Source organism: Magnolia sinica, chromosome 6, assembly GCF_029962835.1.
Source record: "Magnolia sinica isolate HGM2019 chromosome 6, MsV1, whole genome shotgun sequence".
NCBI lineage: Eukaryota > Viridiplantae > Streptophyta > Magnoliopsida > Magnoliales > Magnoliaceae > Magnolia > Magnolia sinica.
In genome coordinates this window covers 21,839,224-21,860,481 of record NC_080578.1, presented here as the reverse complement: position 1 = coordinate 21,860,481, position 21,258 = coordinate 21,839,224, and the positions used below count along the sequence as shown (strand labels likewise).

At 39.1% G+C, this 21,258-nt stretch overlaps 1 protein-coding gene across 3 annotated transcripts in view; it reads left to right on the top strand.

The window, feature by feature from the left end:
• Positions 1-21,258, top strand: part of LOC131248513 (plant UBX domain-containing protein 8-like) — a 53,173-nt gene that overhangs the window by 17,810 nt on the left and 14,105 nt on the right. The window lies entirely within an intron of this gene.

Genomic DNA, 21,258 nt, shown 5'->3' with positions numbered 1-21,258 from the left:
CAATTTTGGACTTGGGCCCTAGAATCTTTTGATAAAACAAATGGACGGTGTGGATATGTCATGCACATCATAGTGGGGTCCACAAATGTAAGTCAGCTTTTTCGGACCAATTTTCAAGGCAAAAATGCATTTGAAAATTCAAACCGGGGAAAAGGTAATAATGACCTTTTTCAAGGGTATTTCCCTCTTCCCTCAGAAATCAAACAGGCCCTTAGTAAACAAAATGAAGAAGTTATTTATTTATTATTTATCTAAATCTAATCAATAATCATATACATTGATCTATTAGCCATTGTGGCATTTCACCACCAGGCCCATCATCACCACCACCATCATCATCATCATCATTCGAGTCATTTCCTTCTTCCACACACACTTCTTCTTCCGTTTCTTCATCATCTGTACGTACTAATACTTTATCAACATCCAATGGTGGATGATCTTCAGCTTGATCATCATTATCTCCATCTCCTTCAATCTCCTCAACCTCTTCAACGGGTTGACGGCTACTACTCGCCCCCCTGCTCCCCACCATCCTTCGCCTTTGGGTGGTACTACCTTCACCAGGTATCGATCCGTATGCAGCATCTTCAACTTGTGCTCATGAGGTCCTCTCCAGCAAATACCGGGTCCTCTGTCTGTACGAGCCACTCGTTATTTGCATCCAACTCATTTAAGCAGATATGGTAAAAAAAACCGGGCTTTTCTTTCCTAGTTTGGAATCGTTCTCGCAATTTTTGATCATATTGAACGAAAACCAAGTTGTTGAGCTTTTTTTGCTCAAGGCAATTCCTTATCTTGGTATGAATCTGCAAGAAAGAAAGCGCATTTGACATTAGCTATTTAGGTAATTAATTTAGCTAATTAGCTTAGGCCTTACACTAAAAAAATTGAAGTTTACAATTTACAATTACTATAATACTATTTATTAAACAGTCTAAACTTACTGCCTCGTACGTGCTCTAATTGTGCTCGCAACCACTGGCAGAACATGTGAGTCCAAGAATCCTCATAGCCAGCTTCTTTAGAGCTGGATCCTTCCTGTTCGGGTCCACTCCATAGGTATCTCACTAGTCAGCTGAGAAAAGCAATTTAAGTAGGTTAGAGACACTTGATTTTGTAGAAAAACTGATGCAGGACATGAAAATTAAATACGATATGCGAGATTTCAGGCTTAAGATCACATTAGTTCAGAAACAATTACATAAATTCCATATCCCACATAAAAGTCCAAACATTCAATTAAGGGGAATCTATGTGGGTCCAGGCCTACACATGATAGGGCTGGATTAATAAAAATTATAAACCAACAATACTCAAAGATAAGAAATAATCATCCACACATGCATAGAAATCAGTCCCTAATCCAAGGGATTCAGAAATTCCAATTCGGGGAACCCTAGGGTAAGAAAATGGACATAAAATTGGAGATTTGAGTAATTTAGGGTTAGTTTTAGGGATTTTGGGTGGAAGCGGAGTGAAAGAGAGGAGGGAGACGAACCAAAGAAGTACTGCACGCGTGGACAACAACAATGAGCCAGACAACTGCGCGTGTGATGCCAGCTGCACGTGTGTGGGGTCCACTATTCAGAAAATGGCCACCTTGGCCCTGGTCGGCCAAGGATGGACTCCAAAACCCCCAAATCTCAGCTCGATTTGATGTACGGTTTGTGCGTGGTGCTCCGTCGAAGTTTCAGCCCTCCTGTAGGGCCAGATTCTGAAATTCTGCTGTGGGGAGGAGAGTTGTTGCAATTGATGATTGATTTGAACTGTAGATGATGGGGTGAGATGAGAAGAAGGGATGATAGAAGATGGGTAGTAGAGATGGCGATGGATGGGGGCGAATCGGGATAGATGTAGCTTCGCACCACGGTAGTTAACCCTTCGATGAAAGGAGGGCTTCGCACCCAATTAGGCTTTACAACTCCGAGAGTGGGAAAACGCAATTTTTATTATTATTAATCTTTAATGAATCAAAAGAGCTACAAGGGGTGCCTATTTATAGGAAAACCCTATACCCCAAAACTCGCACCATGTGCGCAACCTTTTATTTGGCGATGAAGTAAACTAAAATAAAAACTAAACAAAGAAATCGAAAGTGTTCATGATGTTCGAAATCATATCAATAAGTAAGACCTAAAGTATGAGATCAATCCGACTAGTGGGCCACGATCATGAGATATCATGGTGGGCTTTTCTTGACTGTCGGGCCCACTATTTTGAATCAAAACTGTCTCCTAACTAAGAGGCCATCCCTGGACATCATCATTGATCCAGATCGACGGTGGGGTCCTCATTCTTCTGGCGTAGTTACATAAGGGGCGGTGTGCATGCACGTGTGGCCGTGATGTCCCCATCAAAAACTATTTGTAAGACACTAAGAGTCTAAGACTGACATTCATAGAAGTCAAGTACTTAGTAATTTCATTGTTTGATGCCTTATTACGATATCTCTTGAGAATATCCCCTCACTTTTTGTGTAGAAGTCCAGCAAAGTTGAGATCTTGTCTTGTTCTTCTTTATCTGGAATCATTCTTTCCAAGACATCAATAAATCCAACCATAAGCATAGCAAGTGCTCCTGTTGGATCAGCATAAATGAATAAACAGGCTGGGTTAAGGATGTAAGCAGCCGAATACAATGGAGATGACATTTGGCTGCCCCATCTTTTATCTAGAATATCTAAAATTGGCTTGTAATCACGGTCTTTATAGTTAAAATGGTCTATGATCTTATTTTTTGCCCTCTCCATCACATCATATATGTAGCCCATTGCAAGCTTCTCATCTTCGTCCACCAATTGCAACACAGTGACTAAGGGCTCGGATGCTTTTAGCGCCTTTACCACTTGTGTCCAAAAAGTTTGAGAAAAGATTGTTTGTCGAACCTGTTTCCCTTCAGCCTTCTTTGACTAAGGCCCACTTGTAAAATCGCCCGACACTACAAAGCTTCTAAGTTCTGATTTCTTTGCATGTAATCTTTGTTGTGTTAAGAAGGCTCTAGCGAAACGGGTGACTGCTGGACGTAACAAGTTACCACCAATGTGTTTTCTCATTCGACTGAGAAGAATGACGTGTTTGTACATAAAGACTATGATTCTTTTAGCCCTAGCAATTACATTTATAAATAATCTACTTATATCTTCTAACATAAGATCAACACAATGGGCCGCACAGGGGGTCCAAAATAAACGTCGCCTCATCTCCATAAGAAGACAACTGACCATTACATCGAGGCTGCGTTATCTGTAATTACTTGTACAAAATATTCCTCACCTATTTCTTCAACTACACTATCAAGTAAGTTAAACAAATATTCTCCGGTGTGTGAATGGCCCGACGCATTCACATACTTCAAGAAAATTGTTCCAGCTGGACAATTTACCAAAAAGTTAATGAGAGACCGATCGGATCTATTGGTCTATCCATCAGCCATTAGTGAACACCCGTATGTTTTTCACAATTCCTTATATTCAGTTATGAAGAATTGTGTATATTCAACTTCTGTTTTGAGGCATGTCTCCCTCATTTCATGATATGAAGGAGGTTTAAGCCCAGGTCCAAATTAACCTATAGCCTCAACCATTACTTTGAAACTTCTCGATTTAACGGCATTGAAAGCAACGTCGGTTTGGTAAAACGACTTAGCAATATATTAAATAGTGGTTTTCCTATCTTTTTGTTTATACCGGTTCTCTAAAGTTGTTTGAGTCGGCCCTTTCCCTCTACTCCTTTGGTCGATCACATCCTCGGGGTGTGGTCTACACCATCTATCCATAGGCCCATGCCCTTGGGCTCTTTTGAAGACTGTTGGTTGTACTTGTGGTCTAGATTGTCCTGTTGAAGTAGGGGGAGTGGGACTAGCTTCATCTCATTCCAAATATTCCTCCTGACGTAGAGCACTATCGCATCTCTTTCTCGATTGTTTGTCCATATACTCCATGATCTTCCTTCGGATTTTTGGAGTAATTTTGTCATATGCTTTTGCATTTGACCTCGGTAAATGTGCAAGGTGTTGCTTGTGCCTTGCAATACTACCGGAACTCACATACCCACATAACTCACATACTATATGAGTATTTTCCGTAACACTGTGGTAGTGCCCATACTTCCAACATGGGTCATTCGACTTGGGTTTCAAAGAGGAAGATTGAGAAAAAGACATGTTGGTGGTGCGTGTATTGGTTGCTTGCTAGTAGCCTAGTACTAAAATGTAACTAGAAAGTAGAAAGTAAACTAAAAAGTAAAAACTAAAGTAAGAGAATAAGATTTAAGAGTAAAGACCAAAGAGACTAAAGAGATGGGACTTGGGAGGGAGAGAGAGAGAGAGAGAGAGAGAGAGAGAGAGAGAGAGAGAGTTACACACACACACACTTACACACTTTACACTAGTAGTAGTCTAGTAGAAAAGGAGAGGGAAAAGAAAAGGAGATAGAGGGAGAGAGAGTTGAGTTACACTTGTAGAAAGGGAGAAGAAGAGGGAAAAGAAAATGAGAAAGAGAGAGAGTTGAGTTACACTTGTAGAAGAGAGAGAGAGAGAGAGAGAGAGAGAGAGAGAGATTTACACACAAACAAAATTACAATTACAAATTTAAAAGAGGTTCCAACTTCCAAATTCTTCAATCTTCACTTCTTGTCTAAGTTGTCTTCACCTTTGCCTTGAGTCCTTGACCCTTGACTTGAGTATTGATCTTGAATTTTTGTTATAAGTAGTGCTAAGTTATAACTTGTAACTTGTATTCTTGTAACTTCGAACTTGTAAGTTTGTAAGTTGTAAGTTGTAAGTTGTAAGTTGTAACAAAGTAACAAACAAACTAAAAAAAAAAAATTGATAGAAGTTGTTAGAGAACTTTGAACTCGGATATTAATATTATGAAACTCTAAGAGAAAATGAGATAGTAAAAGAGAGAGATAGAAAGAGAGATAGAAAGAGAGAGTGGTGGGTGTGTTGTGTGAATTAGAAACTCAAACTAGAAAGTAGAAAGAGAGTTCAATTCAATCATCAATGGATGGAGAGCTTGGTTGTCTTGTCGATTTAGCAATGTCTCTTGAATCTTGATTCTTGAATGTGGACGTATATTCGCTTGATTGAAACTTCAATCTCAAATCAATCTTGATTCTTGATTCTTGAAAGTTGAAAGAAATATGGAATATGGATGGAGAGGAGTGGATGTAGGAGTGCTTAGAAATATGTAAGAGAGTGTAAGAGAGCAAAATAGAGAATAGAGAGAGATTTTGAGCTTTGAGTGCATGTAGGAGTGCTTAGAATCCCTTCTTATAGAGAAAAAATAAGGATTATTTTTTTTATTTTTTTGGGCCAATATGCGATCGCATACTCTAGCACATGTGGCATATGCGATTGCATATGTGTAGTGATCGCATATGCCACTGTTGCATATGCGATCCGTACACATATATGCGCATATGCGATCGCATATGCGATGGCACATGACAACACTGACCCTTTCTCTCTCCCCATTTTACATGTATAATGTATTCACTATTTACTTGTTTTTATAAATGAAAGGGAAACAAAACAAATCTATTCTTCATTGGCCACGGTGGCGCCATCATCATCCTCATTATCATCAATGATATTATCATTATCAACATCATCTTCATCTTTAGAATTTGATATCGAAATAAACTCTTCCCATCTCTCAAAAAAATAAAAAATAAAATCTTCTTCTTCCTCTTCTACCACTTTAGCTTTCCCCTTTGTTTTGTTCCTAATTGCAAGTTTTTTTATGACCTACAAAATAGTTTATGCATAATGCATTATGCTTATTAGTTTAGTGTAAGTGCATAACTAAATGAAAGTAAAACTATTAATTAATAATTATAAGACTACGAGATTAAAGAATAAGTATGTAACATGCAATCATACCACGTCGCCTATCTGGTCATAAGGTAGAGGCACCTACACCTAGTGTTCGAAATATCGGTATCGCACAATGTATCGCACCCTTGGGATACAGATACATATCGGTTATCGCACCGGATATATCATTTATATCGCGTAATTTATCGTACTTTTTGGGAAACATGGGGAAACGTTGGGAAACTGGTTGAATTTTTCAATGAAACTTCAGGAATTATTAAAAAATACCTCAATACACACTTTTAAATTATAAAATCTCAAAAAAGAAGTGCACATAATAGGTTTCCTTTGTATAGGGTCTTAAGGTATGCATTGTCTGATTGAACTGAGACAACTAACTATATTCATATATGATGCATACTGGATAACTAATATGCCGTGCAAAAAAATGATGGACATAGTGGATTTCTCACAAATATCATGGTGGGCCACACCATGAGCCTGATAGGACCATGAGGTAGATTCAAATCTCATGTGGAACACACCACAGGAAACAGTGATTCTTGAACGACCACCATTAAAAACTTCTTGGGGTCGCACTGAGGGTGAACCTTGACTATGGGCCCACCATGATGTATGGATTCTATCCATACCATCCATCTATTTTAAGAGATCATTTTAGAGCATGAACCAGAGAACGATGTGCATGGAACCTTGATTGTGGCCCCACCCATTATGTATGTGTTGTATCCACATTGTCCATCCATTTGGAGAGACCATTTTAGGGGCTGAGCCAAAGAATGAGGCCGATCCAATACTCAAGTGGACCCTACCATAGAAAAAAGTGGGGACAATTACACCCACCATTGAGGCCAATCCAATACTCAAGTGGACCCTACCACAGAAAACAGTGCTATTGTAGGGCCCACCATGATGATATGTTGTATATCCACTCCGTCCATTCAATTTTTCAACTCATTTTTGGATGTTGTCCCAAACATTAAGTACATCCAAATTTTAGGTGGACCACACCACATGAAACAGTGATGATTAAACGTTCACCATTAAAAACATATGAAGGCCCACTTTAAGTAGATCCATCATGTTTATTTGTCATCCAACCCGTCAATAAGGTCAACCAGAAGTGAATGAAGGGAATATACAAAGATGACCTTAACCCAAAACTTTCTTGGCCTATAAAATGCTTTTAATGATTATTCACCACTTTTTATGCCGTGGTTCACTTGAGATTGGGATTTGCTGAAGTTTTGGTCCACCGTCGCTAAATGATATGAAAAATCGGATGGATGGTAGGGATAAAACATATACATCAAGGTGGACCCCACAACCTGTTTGTAAAGCAAGCCAACTAGTTGTTGTACTGCACGTCAGTGGCCTTGCTGGTGTATGTCTATGTGCGTATTAACTATGAAAAGAGGATTAAAGTTTTGTGGGCCTCATCATGATGTATTTATTATATCTATACTGACCATCCATTTGGCGAGATCATTTTAGGACACGTAACAAAAAATGAGTCATATCCAAAGGTCAAGTGGACCACATCACAAATAGCAGCGGGACAGTGATTCCCACCGTTAAAACATTCGTAGGGCCCACCGTAATGTTTCTTCTCCATCCAATCTATTCATAAGGCCACACAAACATGGATGCAGAGAAAAAACAAATATTAGATTGATCGAAAACTTCTGCGATCCTAGAAAGGTTTCAATGGTAGACGTTTCATCTCCCACCACTTTCTGTGGTGTGGTCCACTTGATCTTTGGATTTGTCTTATTTTTGGGTTCAACCCTTGGAATGATCTCACGAAATGGATGAATGGTTTGGATATAACATTTACTTCATGGTAGGGCCCACAGAACTCATCAACTCACCAGCTAGGTCGCTGGTGTGCGGTACACCACCCGATCCGCTTCCATAAATGGCATCGAAAGCCATTTTCACGGCAAGAAAGGGTTCCGGTCCTTCCGGAACCCTAAATCTCAAATCCAAAATCCCTACGATTTTGGCAAATTTTTGGTCAAAATCTCCATTTCGCAGAAAATCTCTCCCCTGTTCGACGAAAAAATAGGAAAATCGGGGGTTTTTTTCGCACTTATGGCGCACCACTACCTCTCGATCGGGTGGCCCCCTAGATTTAGCTTCCATTCACGCTCACATCTTCTGTAGGTATTGAAACCCCCTCTTACATGTATTTCCCTCTTTTTGTTTGGAATTTTTTTTCTATTTTTTGAGAATATTGCAAACCCGACATTCCCGGCCTTCTAGCGTTGGAATTCTCTCCTCAAATGGTTGTTGGCTTTGTAATGTGCGATATTATCGCTAATATTGGGGATTTCGCAAAAAACTGTGCGATATTATGCGATATATCGCACGATACAATTTTTTATTATTTATTTTTAAATGATTTCGGGGACTTTTGATGGGTTTCGTCTCGCTGGCCAGCGATAACGGTAATATTGGCCGATATTATCGATATTGCAAACATTGCCTACAACTTGTACATCCTCCAATTCCTTGACAAAGAATTCACCTATGTCCATCCATGTATTATCTGTAGGAAGTGTAGGATCCTCCTCGGTGGTCCATTCATCGTCGGACTCTATATCCGATAGGCATGTAGGATCAAGCCCTTGGTCCTCTCTCTTTGCATGACAGACTTCGAGTTGGAGACTGTATTTTACGAAAATTAGTGCATTCAATTTCTATTGGTCGAGTCTATTTCTCTTCTTTGAATGTATCCATAAGGACCAATAACACTACATGATGAATTTATAAGATAAGTAATGGATTCAGTAATTTCTCACCTGCTCAAAAGTGCTCCCGTTGCGGTCATAACCAGTAGCACTACATGTCAGACTCAAAATACGAATAGCTAGCTTTTCCAATTCTGGACACTCGTCTCCATAACTCTCCTGCCATAAACTTATGAATCAATCACATATAATTATATAAATGAACTAAATAACTTAAAAACATACATGATACATTTATGATTTAACAACTTAAAGAAGTCTAATTGAAAAATTACTTGGTTGCTTTATCGTTCTTGTTAATTTTGCAACCTCTCTTCCAAATAAACCATAGGCCCTTTTGAACTTATTCATCTGTTCATCAGTAATGACCCTTAACCTTGAATCTGGGACATTCTTTTAATATATTCATATAATGCTGGTTTTGATCTCTAAATCCGGATGGAAACTCTTATCATACTGAAATCTAGGATTTAAAAAATAAGCCACTGCATGTAAGGGCCTATGTAGCTAAAGATTCCACCGCTGGTCAATGATTTCCCATATAGCCAGATACCGCTTCTTCATCTGTCCAAGTTCTTTAAGATCGTCTCTTTCGCCCGATCCATCGCTTCATAAATATATCCCATGACTGGCCCCTCATCTGACTCAACTAGTTGTAGAACCTTAACCAATGGGAGAGTGGTCTTCAAGCAAAACTTGATAGATTGTTAGAAATCTACATTGGCCAAAACTATATCTTGAACATGTTTTCCCTTTGCGGTCATGGAGAAACTGCTACCTTCCCATACCTTTGAGGTAAACATTGACTTCAAACCAATCCTATTCTCGTGGATGCTTTGTAATGTTAAGTAACATGTAACAAATTGTGTTATGGCCTGTCTTGTCAACTCTGTCAAAGGAAATATCAATCTACACAGCAGATTTACAGCTTTACAGATTTACAGATTTACAGATTTACAGCTTTGCAGATTTACAGATTTACAGCAGATTTACAGCTAATAGCAGATTTACAGCTAATATCTACAGCTTTGACTGATATGACAGTTATACAGATTTATTCCTTCCTTAATTAGGATATATTAGTTGTACAGTATATTTAGATAGATGTATATATGGTAGGGGCTGAAGATCAGCTTGTATTTCTTCCCTAAATAGCTTGTAATCTACCTATATAATGGGCAATTGTCAATGAAGAAAGGCAGACTTTTTCAGAAGGACTCTAAACTGTCATGGTATCAAAGCTATAGCTCTAAATTTCCATTTGTCTCGTGCTCTCAAGTTTCTTAGTCTCGGTTATTCTTGTTCTAGTTCTGTTGACCTCATGTCTTCCGATAAGTCTGATGTTTCTTTGATTCGTTTCAATGGCAAGAACTACTCTGCTTGGGCGTTTCATTTCAGGATTTTCGTCAAAGGTAAGGAGCTGTGGGGACATGTTGATGGCAGTAACCTAGCTCCTGACAAAGACAAAGACAAAGACCGACACGCCAAGTGGGAAGTCAAGGACGCACAAGTTATGGCATGGATTTTGGGATCCGTTGAACCCAACATCATCTTGAACCTTCGATCTTCTCAGACTGCAGCTCAGATGTGGACATACCTGAAGAAGGTCTACAGTCAACAAAACACTGCTCGTCGTTTCCAGCTTGAACATGAATTGGCCACTCTCCAACAGGATAGTCTTTCTATCTCTGATTTTTACTCTAGATTCACTAATCTTTGGGCTAAATACACTGATATAGTTTATGTTGACTTACCATCCGAAGGTCTTAGTTCTGTTCAATCTGTCCATGAAACTACTCAGAGGGATCAATTTCTAATGAAACTAAGGTCTGAATTTGAAGGCACCAGATCCAATCTTATGAACCGAGAATCTGTCCCCTCCTTGGATACATGCCTAAATGATCTTCTTCGCGAGGAACAGCGCCTTCTCACTCAAACCACCATGGAACAACGACGATCTACATCTGTTCCTGTAGCCTATGCAGCACAAGGCAGGCCATGAAGCAGGGATATGAGCACTGTTCAGTGCTTCTGTTGCAAGGGATTTGGTCATTATGCTGCAAATTGTCCCCGAAAATTCTGCAACTATTGCAAAAAGGATGGCCATATCATCAAGGAATGCCCAACTCGACCCCCCAAGAAATCGGACACAGCATATACTGTCTCAGTTGGCTCTTCTAGTGCGGGTAGTTTGGTGAATACAACACAAAGTGCTCCTGCTCTTGCTCCCGTTTCAGTCCAACCCGTGACCCCTGACATGATTCAACAAATGATTATTTCTGCATTTTCAGCTTTAGGACTCTCAGGTAAACCCTTCACTACATCATCTCCTTGGTACTTTGATTAGGCTTCCCATCATATGACAAACAATGCTGCTTCTCTTACCAATGTAAACAAATATTTTGGAAATCTCAAAATTCATACTGCTGATGGCAATCATTTACCTATCACGGCCACTGGTGATGTTTCCTCCTCTCTCACTGATGTCTTCGTATCTCCCGGTCTTACCACCAATCTTGTGTCTGTCGGTCAGTTAGTTGATAATGATTGTAAAGTAGAGTTTTCTAAATCTGGTTGTGTTGTGCAGGATCAACAGTCAGGGCGGATGATCGCGAGGGGGCCTAAAGTGGGACGTCTTTTTCCTCTTCAATTTCCTTTGTCTTCTTTTTCTTTGCCTTTTGTCGCTTGTAATTCTGCTCATGTTGATTACCGAGCGTGGCATAAACGTCTCGGACATCCAAACTCTAATGTACTTCATGCTTTATTGAAATCTGGTTTTCTTGGGAATAATGAAACACCATCTCTTAGTGTTGTTCAGTTTGATTGCAATTCTTGCAGACTTGGCAAAAGTAAAACTCTACCCTTTCCTTTTCACACACCACATGTTGTCAAACCTTTCGATCTGATACATAGTGATGTGTGGGGTATGGCACCAGTCACTTCGCATGCTAATTACAAATACTTTGTCACTTTTATTGACGACTATAGTCGTTTCACATGGATTTATTTCCTTCATTCCAAAGACGAAGTATTTTCTGTTTTTAAGATTTTTCATGCATATATTCAGACACAATTTTCGGCCCATGTCAAAATCCTTCGTTCTGACAATGGGGGTGAGTATATGTCTCATTTGTTTCAGGACTTCCTACAGAATCATGGCATCATCTCTCAACGGTCTTGCCCTTCGACACCTCAACAAAATGGAGTGGCTGAAAGGAAGAACCGTCACCTTCTTGATGTGGTTCGCACTCTTCTGTTAGAATCTTCCACGCCCTCTCGATTTTGGTGTGAAGCTCTTTCCACTGCTGTCCATTTCATTAACAGATTGCCTTCTCCCACATTGAACCATGACTCACCTTTCACCAGGTTATTTGGTCACCCTCCAACTTATTCTAACCTTCGTACCTTTGGTTGTGTCTGTTATGTTCATCTTCCTGCACATGAACGCACAAAACTTACGGCTCAATCAATTAAATGTGCTTTTCTAGGATATTCAGTACAACAGAAAGGTTTTCTTTGCTATGATCCAAATCATGTCGCATTCGAGTTTCTAGAAATGTGATTTTTTTCGAAAATCAATATTTCTTTTCTACCCATCATGATCATGTTTCTCCTTCATTTTCTGTTTTGCCTATGTTTCCTAACTCTCTTGCAGATCCAGTCCCTTCTAAACCTCTCCTAGTGTATCGACGACGCTCCACCGCCACTTCCTACCAACCTTCAGCACCTCCTGAGCCCCCTCAAGCTTCTTCCCCGACTGCTGCTCCTGTTTCAACACCTGCACCTCCCTCTCTCCGACTCAGTACTCGGGTTCGTAGACCCCCAGATAGGTTTGGTTTCTCTTCTCCTTCATCCTTCACAGCCACTTTGTCGTCTATTTCTCTTCCTTCATCTTATAAACAGGCAATGGAGCATGAGTGTTGGCGAAAAGCAATTGAAACCGAACTTCTCGCACTTGAAGAAAACCAAACATGGGATGTTGTTCCATGTCCCTCCTCCGTGAAACCCCTTGGCAGTAAGTTCGTGTTTTCTATCAAGCTTAATTCCGATGGGTCCATAGATCGTTACAAAGCTCGGTTAGTGGCACTTGGCAACAAACAAGAATATGGTCTCGACTATGATGAGACCTTTGCACCGGTCGCCAAAATGACCACTGTCCGAACTATACTCGCTCTTGCTGCATCCCAATCCTGGCCCTTACATCAAATGGATGTTAAGAACGCATTTCTCCACGGTGATCTCAAGGAAGACGTTTACTTGAAACTTCCCTCTGGTATGCCCACTTCCTCACCTACGATGTTTGCAAACTGAAACGTTCTTTGTATGGTTTGAAGCAGGCACCAAGAGTATGGTTTGAGAAGTTTCGATCCACTTTGCTTAGTTTTTCTTTCACTCAAAGTCAGTATGACTCCTCTCCTTTTCTACAAAGGACATCCACAGTATCGTCGTCCTCCTTGTTTATGTGGACGATATCGTCATCACTGGCTCTGACTTGGAGGCAATCTCTGCGGTTCAGACTTTGTTGAATTCTACATTTCACATGAAAGATCTTGGCCAGCTCACCTATTTCTTGGGTTTAGAGGTGCATCATCAGCCGCACGGTCTCCTCTTGCATCAGCACAAGTATAGTCAAGATCTGGTTCAGCTAGCCGGTCTCACCAACGCTACTTCGGTTGACACCCCCATGGAACTTAATGTGAAATATCGACGTGACGAAGGGGAGCTTCTTGAGGATCCTACTACCTATCGGAAGTTGGTTGGTAGTCTTATCTATCTAACCATTACCCGACCAGACATCTCTTATGCTGTTCATATCGTCAGCAAATTCATGCAAGCACCGAGGCATCTCCATCTATCTGCAGTCCGCCGCATAATTCGCTACATTCTTGGGACACCTACTCGTGGCTTATTCTTCCCTTCCGGTTCTTCACTTCAGCTACAAGCCTATAGTGACGCTGACTGGGCTGGCTGCCCAGACACCAGGAAATCTACTACCGGCTGGTGTATGTTTCTTGGTGATGCCCTTATCTCTTGGAAATGCAAGAAGCAGGACCACGTCTCCAAATCATCTACTGAGGCCGAGTACCGAGCCATGTCTGCAGCATGCTCCGAGATCATTTGGCTGCGTGGTCTCCTCACAGAGCTCAGTTTCATTCCCGTACATCCTACTCCACTCCATGCTGACAACACTAGTGCCATCCAAATTGCCGCAAACCCAGTCTATCACGAACGCACCAAGCACATCGAGGTTGACTGTCACTCAATCAGGGAAGCCTATGATCATCAAGTCATCACTCTTCCACATATCTCCACAACTTTGCAGATCGCCGATATCTTCACAAAATCCATGCCACGTCAGCGCCATCATTTTCTCGTTAGCAAATTGATGCTTGTCGATTTACCAGCATCAATTTGAGGGGGGATGTCAAAGGAAATATCAATCTACACAGCAGATTTACAGCTTTACAGATTTACAGATTTACTGACTTTCTGATTTACAGATTTACAGATTTACAGCTTTGCAGATTTACAGATTTACAGCAGATTTACAGCTAATATCTACAGCAGATTTACAGCTAATAGCAGATTTACAGCTAATATCTACAGCTTTGACTGATATGACAGTTATACAGATTTATTCCTTCCTTAATTAGGATATATTAGCTGTACAGTATATTTAGATAGATGTATATATGGTAGGGGCTGAAGATCAGCTTGTATTTCTTCCCTAAATAGCTTGTAATCTACCTATATAATGGGCAATTGTCAATGAAGAAAGGCAGACTTTTTCAAAAGGACTCTAAACTGTCAAACTCTCCATTTGTGTGCTTCTTTATTAAGTTTAAGACTCAATAGTGCTTGTAAACGTAGACCATTATAACTCCTGCCTTTGCCACAATTTCAGAATGAACTTGCAACTTTCCAATGCCTACAAGTATAAGGCCTATACATTGGGCTGCACATGGAGACCAAAACAATGTCTTTCTCTTCTCCATTAGCATTTGACCCACTTTGACATAAGTGGCTGCGCTATTCGTCACGACTTCTATTGTATTCTCTTCGCCCACCTTATCAATAACTGACTTAAGTAAACCCAATAAATTGTATGCATTCTTTGAAATATCGGATGTATGAACAGATTTACAAAAAAAAAGTAACATTACCAGTTGGACTATTAACTAAAACAGTTGTAATAGACCGATTCATTCCATTGGTCCACCCATCCGACATTATTGTGCATTCGATCTTGGCCCATTTCTTCTTATAAACTTCAATGGATTTCTCTATCGAATCAACCTCCAATTTCAAAAATTTATTCCTTTATGATATGATGGAAGTTCAACCTCGGCCTAAATGCAACAACTGCTTTCACCGTAGGTGTGAAGTAGGGGCTCTTTACAAGATTAAAAGGTAGAGCATTCGCATACAAGAAACGAAAATGGAAAGGCACATACTGTCTCTATCTCCTTTCTTCCAAATTTTGTTTAGAGTGGCTTGTTGCTTTTCTTTCGGCCAAAATTTTCTTCCCACAAATTCAGCCATAGTCCTTTTCCTTTTTTCCTCCACCCATTTCTTCTATATAATCAATAATGGGAATCCTTCCAACATCGTACACCATTGCTTCTAGTTGCTTCTTTTCATTCACATCACCATCTAACAACTTTTTGAATTTTTCCATGACGTCATCACTCACTTGAGGACATGTTATGTGGGCAAGGTGATGTTTCATTTGAAACACACCTCTCCAATACGCCTTTCTACAAATTACATTATAGATGGAGATTATTGTTCTCATCCATCTTTGAACAATAATCCCATGTAAGGTCATTATCTTTGGATTTCAACTTCTTGCCCATCTCCAAGACTTCATTTGATTAATCCCATGTAAGGTCATTATCTTTGGATTTCAACTTCTTTCCCATCTCCAAGACTTCAACAAGAATCAAATGAAAAATCAAATGATTAATAATTAAGAAAATGACAAAACTCTTGAAATAAATGAAAAAGACAAAACAAAGTGCACATTTCATCCTAAAAATGGAAGAAATGAAAAGAAAAGATAAAGTAACTATTTTGTATATTTTTATACCTATTTTGATGTAGAAATCGAATGAAACGAGCGACATTTGATAACGTTGAGCGACGAAAAAGATATGACAACTTCTTTACCTAAGTTTATTGTGGGCCATGTGGACTCCAAATCTCCCCACTCTCTCTCTCTCTCTCTCTCTCTCTGAAAAGAAGGAACAGATGGGATATTCTAATGTTGGTGGGCCCTAAATGAGTTTTAAAAACAAAAGCCCTGAAAAAATTTCATAAAAAATAGCAAACAAAAAAAAAGGAGCAAAAATATGATTTTTTTTTTTTTCCTGAAAAATGCATACTTTACTCTAAAAATGGAAGAAATGAAAAAGAAAAGATTAAAGAACTATTTTGTATGTATTTATACCTATTTTGATGTAGAAATCAAATGAAACAAGTGGCGTTCGATTATGTTGAGTGATGATATGATAACTTCTTTCTTTAATTTTTTTGGTGGCCACAAACTCTAAATCTCTCCACTCTCTCTCTCTCAAAAGAAGCAAAAGATGGGATATTCTAATATGGGTGGGACCTAAATGAGCTTTAAAAACAAAAGACCTAAAATTTGTTGCAAAAAATTGACTTAAATTGGAAATTTTAGCCTTTTTTTTTTTCCCCTGGAAATTTCTGGTATTTATGCATAATACTCGAATTTTAGAGAGATCTCTTGGACGTCCTACCCCGCTTGACCATTTTTTCATTAAAAAAAAAAGAGGGAAAGGAGAAGAGAGAAAATCATCTCCTCTCTCTCCTCGTCCTCCATTTGCACAAGTGTGGTTAACTTTTTGGATGGCTCTCATGTGCATGCCCCTAGCCCTATTGTGGGGTGTGCGTGGGACCTTTTGCTGGCCTGTTATCTGGGATGGATCGGGGAGTGACTTGCTTTGGGGGATTATCCTCGGCATTGTTTACATCACGATCAATGGTTCAAGCAAGGTTTACCATTGGTTTATTTTAGGATTTTGATTGTATTCTACATGGGATCCTAGGACATCTAAAATAAATTGTTTTTAAAAAGTTTAAGCTTCCACGTTTCATAAAATCCTAACGGGCTCCACTTTAGATGGTTTATAAAACAACAAATCAGCAATTACATTGAAGTCATGCCGATGCTGTAACTGATCAATTAGGGCCTGTTTGGAACGTTGGATTAAATGGTATTGAATTGTATTAGGTGGAATTATCACCTTTTACACAATGATCATATGTCTAGAAATACCATGGTATTTTGACTTTCCCATCCCATGTTTGGGATCAAATTCTTACTTTGGGAAAAATATTATATTAAGTGAAACCTACGTTTGGTGGACGATGGAATTGTAATCAATGGACCAGATTTCACAACTGATGCTAGTCACCTGTTACATATGCAACTTGATTGTCAGTGTAAAGGGCACAACTGGATGTACGACATAGATAAAACACATGCAGCAACGTTGGGCCCACAGATGTAGTAGATTTCAAAATCCACCAGAAGTACCACCGTATCTCTTGTTGGAACTGGATGATATGATACCTGGATTAATCCAATCCTAACTATAATTTCCAAACGCTGGATAGAATTTACATTGGACCAAATGCAATTTCATTTCCATCCCACCTAATCCCACGTTCCAAACATGTCCTTAGTTGATTCTGATGAATAGTCAACATGAACAATAATTATCAAATTAAACAAACAAGTTTTCATAAATCAGAGACAACAATTATTCAGTCAATATTACATTAGGTTTAGAAATAATCTATCTTGGTTCCATACTTCCATGATCTGGATGGTTTAATTTAAGTTACATATATGCCATGTGTACAAATGCAAGTGCCTGTGTATCGTCCATCTTACTCTTCTAGAGCATTAAATAACTTTATTTTCTTTTTTCTGTGGCAATGAAGAGGGGGTACCTTTTCCCTTTCCTGTTCTTGTTTATGCTGCTCTCCCACCCAATGTTTGATGACTCTACTGGAAAAAAGAGAGGATGGGAGACGAATAGCTTCAAACTCTAAGGTAGTGGCCTAAAATGTGCATTGCAAGTCTGGACTGTGGACTACAGATATCCATGGCCACCTTTGTGATTTTTTTTTTTTTCAAGAAAAGCAATAGCAGAGCTTGAGTTACTGAAATCTGGCCATACTGCCGTGTAAGTAACTTAGAAACTGCATCATAGAATTAGGAGTAGGACAACAGTATTTAATTAAATGAATTCCTCAACTTCCTTTCAAATGGGCTGTTGATGTGTGTACCTGATCGACTTGACTGGATTTAAGCAGTTTGGATTCAATTTTTGGACCCTTTTAAAAAAGGGTCGGGTTCAGATCCGTGGCTATTAGACCGTTTGAAATATAAATGATCTAACTGAGACTTGAACCTAGGTCACCAAAGTGTCTAGATTCAAAGTGTAGCATGCTAGCCACTATACTGTGGTACTATTTATCATATACTCAAGTCTGTTACATGATATTAATGATGTTTGGAAAGTCCAAATGTTTGTACAAGGGGGCCAACTTCATGCCACCCCGTTGCCAACACGGCAAATTTGTTTGAGATTCAAACCATCAATTGGGTGGGTCCCATTGTGTCTCTGCACCTACTTAAAAATCATACCAATCTGCCCATCTAACAGGCCATGTGTTAGAAACATAAGTTGTTTCATAAATTATAGCTCAACTAATCAGTGGACAGGCCTGATGCCTGTTTTTTGGTAAAAAAACATCTGCATGGTGGGACCATTGTTTGGAATACCCCCTGTATTATCGATAATATCCCATTTGTTAGAAACATAAGGGTGGCCTTTGGCCACCCATTTGTTTCATAAATTATAGCTCAACTAATCAGTGGGACAGGCCTGATGCCTGTTTTTTGGTAAAAAACATCTGCATGGTGGGACCATTGTTTGGAATACCCCCTGTGTTATCGATAATATCGTCGATATTATCTGTGTCTCCAGCTTGGTGATACCGATAATACTGGTACTATTTGAAATTCTTGGTATTGGTGATATATTGCTAAGTATTGCCAATGTATCGTTATTGCCAATTTATCGCTAATATTTTCGACCATGTAAATTCTAGGTGTCCCTTGCATCACCAATATATCAATATTGCCAGTATTTTCGACTATGTAAATTCCAGGCATTGCTTATATTGCCAATGTATCAGCGATATTTCGATAATATTGCCAATGTTCGCCAATGTGTCGATATTGCCAAAAATCTGTTTATTACAAAAATTCCATTTCAAATTCTTTTGGGTGCATGGTTGTATGATGAAATGCATGTTTGTATGTGTGTACATGTATGCATGCATGTATCATGGATGGATGTGGGTGGGTGGGTGGGTGGGTGGGTGTATGGATGGATGGATCTTGCATGTGTGTTTGTATGTATGTATGCGAATGTGTGGATGGATGGATGGATCCACCATGTTTCCCCAATGTTTTCTTAAGTTAATGATACATGCTTTTAGGCCTCATTAAAGGGGAACTTATTATTTAATTCCTAAATATAAAAATATGCATCTTTTTCACTATTTTTTGATTTGTATGTGTATTTTAGCATCTCCTGAAATATTATTGAAAAATTCCACCATTTATCCCATGTTTCTCTAATGTTTCCCTTGGTCAACGTTACATGCTTTTAGACCCCTATTAAAGAGAAACTTATTATGCATGTGTCTTTTTTTGTAATTATTTGATTCCTAAATATGCAAGTATTTTAGCATCTCCTGAAGTTTCATTGAGAAATTTCACCATTTCCTCGTGTTTCCCCAATGTTTCCCTCAGTCAGCAATACATTTTCGGGTATTAGCAAAATATCGATACATGTTTCCGTATCCTAGCCAGTGATACATGTAATGATACCGATACTATGAACACTGGGTGGGACCCATTTGATTGACAGCTTGGATCTCGTGCGTCTATGCTATGTGACACATGAGTGGTGTAGATGGGTTCTCCTTGTACAGTGAAGTGTGAACTGACAGTGTTGTGTACTAACAAGCTGACCAAAAAAAAAAAAGGTTCTCCTTGTACGTCTACCGGAGCAAAGCTCTTTATCGTGAAATGTTCACACACGACGTTGTATGTGAACTTTCACATACAATGCTTCTTCTTCTTCTTCTTTATTTATTTATTTTTTATTTTTGGTGTTGGAAGTATTGGTATTGCTACAAGTTCCGCGGGCTGGGGATATGGAAACAATATCAATATCACTGATAACTGGAAATGCGGGGAAACATGAGGAAAATGGTGGACTTTTTCAGTGAAACTTCAGGAGACACTAAAATACACATATTTGCATATTTAGGAATACAAAATTTACAAAAAGAATTTAGATATAATAAATTTCCATTTAATGGGAGCCTAAAAGCATGTGCTGTCATAAGAAACTAATCCAACCATCCTATTCATCCCATCCATCCATCAAACCATCCATCGATATTTCTAAATATCGACAACACGATATTTCGCCAATAAATCGTTGACAATTGGAAATGAAATGAAAGACTGTGGTTTCGATATCATCCATGTTGTGATAACGAAAATATTGTGATATGATCGATATTATCATTGACAATTTGAACACTGCATACAGCCATGCGCCCTTAAAAAACTTTGAAATTGAAATTGTTTAATAAACAGATTTTTGGCGTATCGATACAGTGGCGATATTATTGAAACATCAGTGATACACTAGCGATACAAGCGACACTTGGAATTTACACAGGCTAAAATATTGGTGATATTAATGCATTGACGCTACAAGCGACACTTGGAATTTACACAGTCAAAATATTGGCGATACACTGGCAATACAAGCGACACTTGGAATTTACACAGTCTAAAATATTGGCGATATGCATTGACGATGCAAGCGACACTTGGAATATACACAATTGAGAATATTGGCGATACAGTGGCAGTACTCAGCGATAGATCGCCGATAACTGGAATTCCCAAGACTGCCAGTGTTATCGGTATCGCCGCGCTGGAGATACGGATAATATTGTGGATACTCCGAACAACGTTTTTTTTTTTGTTTTGTTTTTGTTTTTGTTTTTGTTTTGTTTTGTTTTGTTTAAAGGCTTCACATACAACAGATTCCTTCCCACAAATGTGTACTTTCGTTGAATATCAAAGCCATGCAAAAGGTGGGCCAAACCATAATGGTCAGCTGGGACCAGGATGGTCCACTTATCAGGTGGGCTAAACTGTTGAAATCAATCAACACCCATTTATCTGATTTAGTGCATGGGTATGGCCCACCTGATGAGTTGTTTGGTCCGGTTTTTGCCCCATATGATCTTCATGATGCAGACCACCTTTTCCACAGCTTGGATGTTCTAAGCCAAGTGACATGTTTATGCAAAAGGAAGCGTTGTAGGTGAATTCACATAAAACATTGTATGTGACCAATTCTCTTTCATAAACTTAACAATATTTAAGAGAATGTGATGCTGGATATGATGGAGCTACAAAAATGCACACGTGGCATAAGTAACTCAAATTAAACCATCTAAGTTTGGAAACTAGTCTGATCTTCTTTTTCAACCTGATGTGTTTGGAAAATGGAAACTAAACTGAGTCATT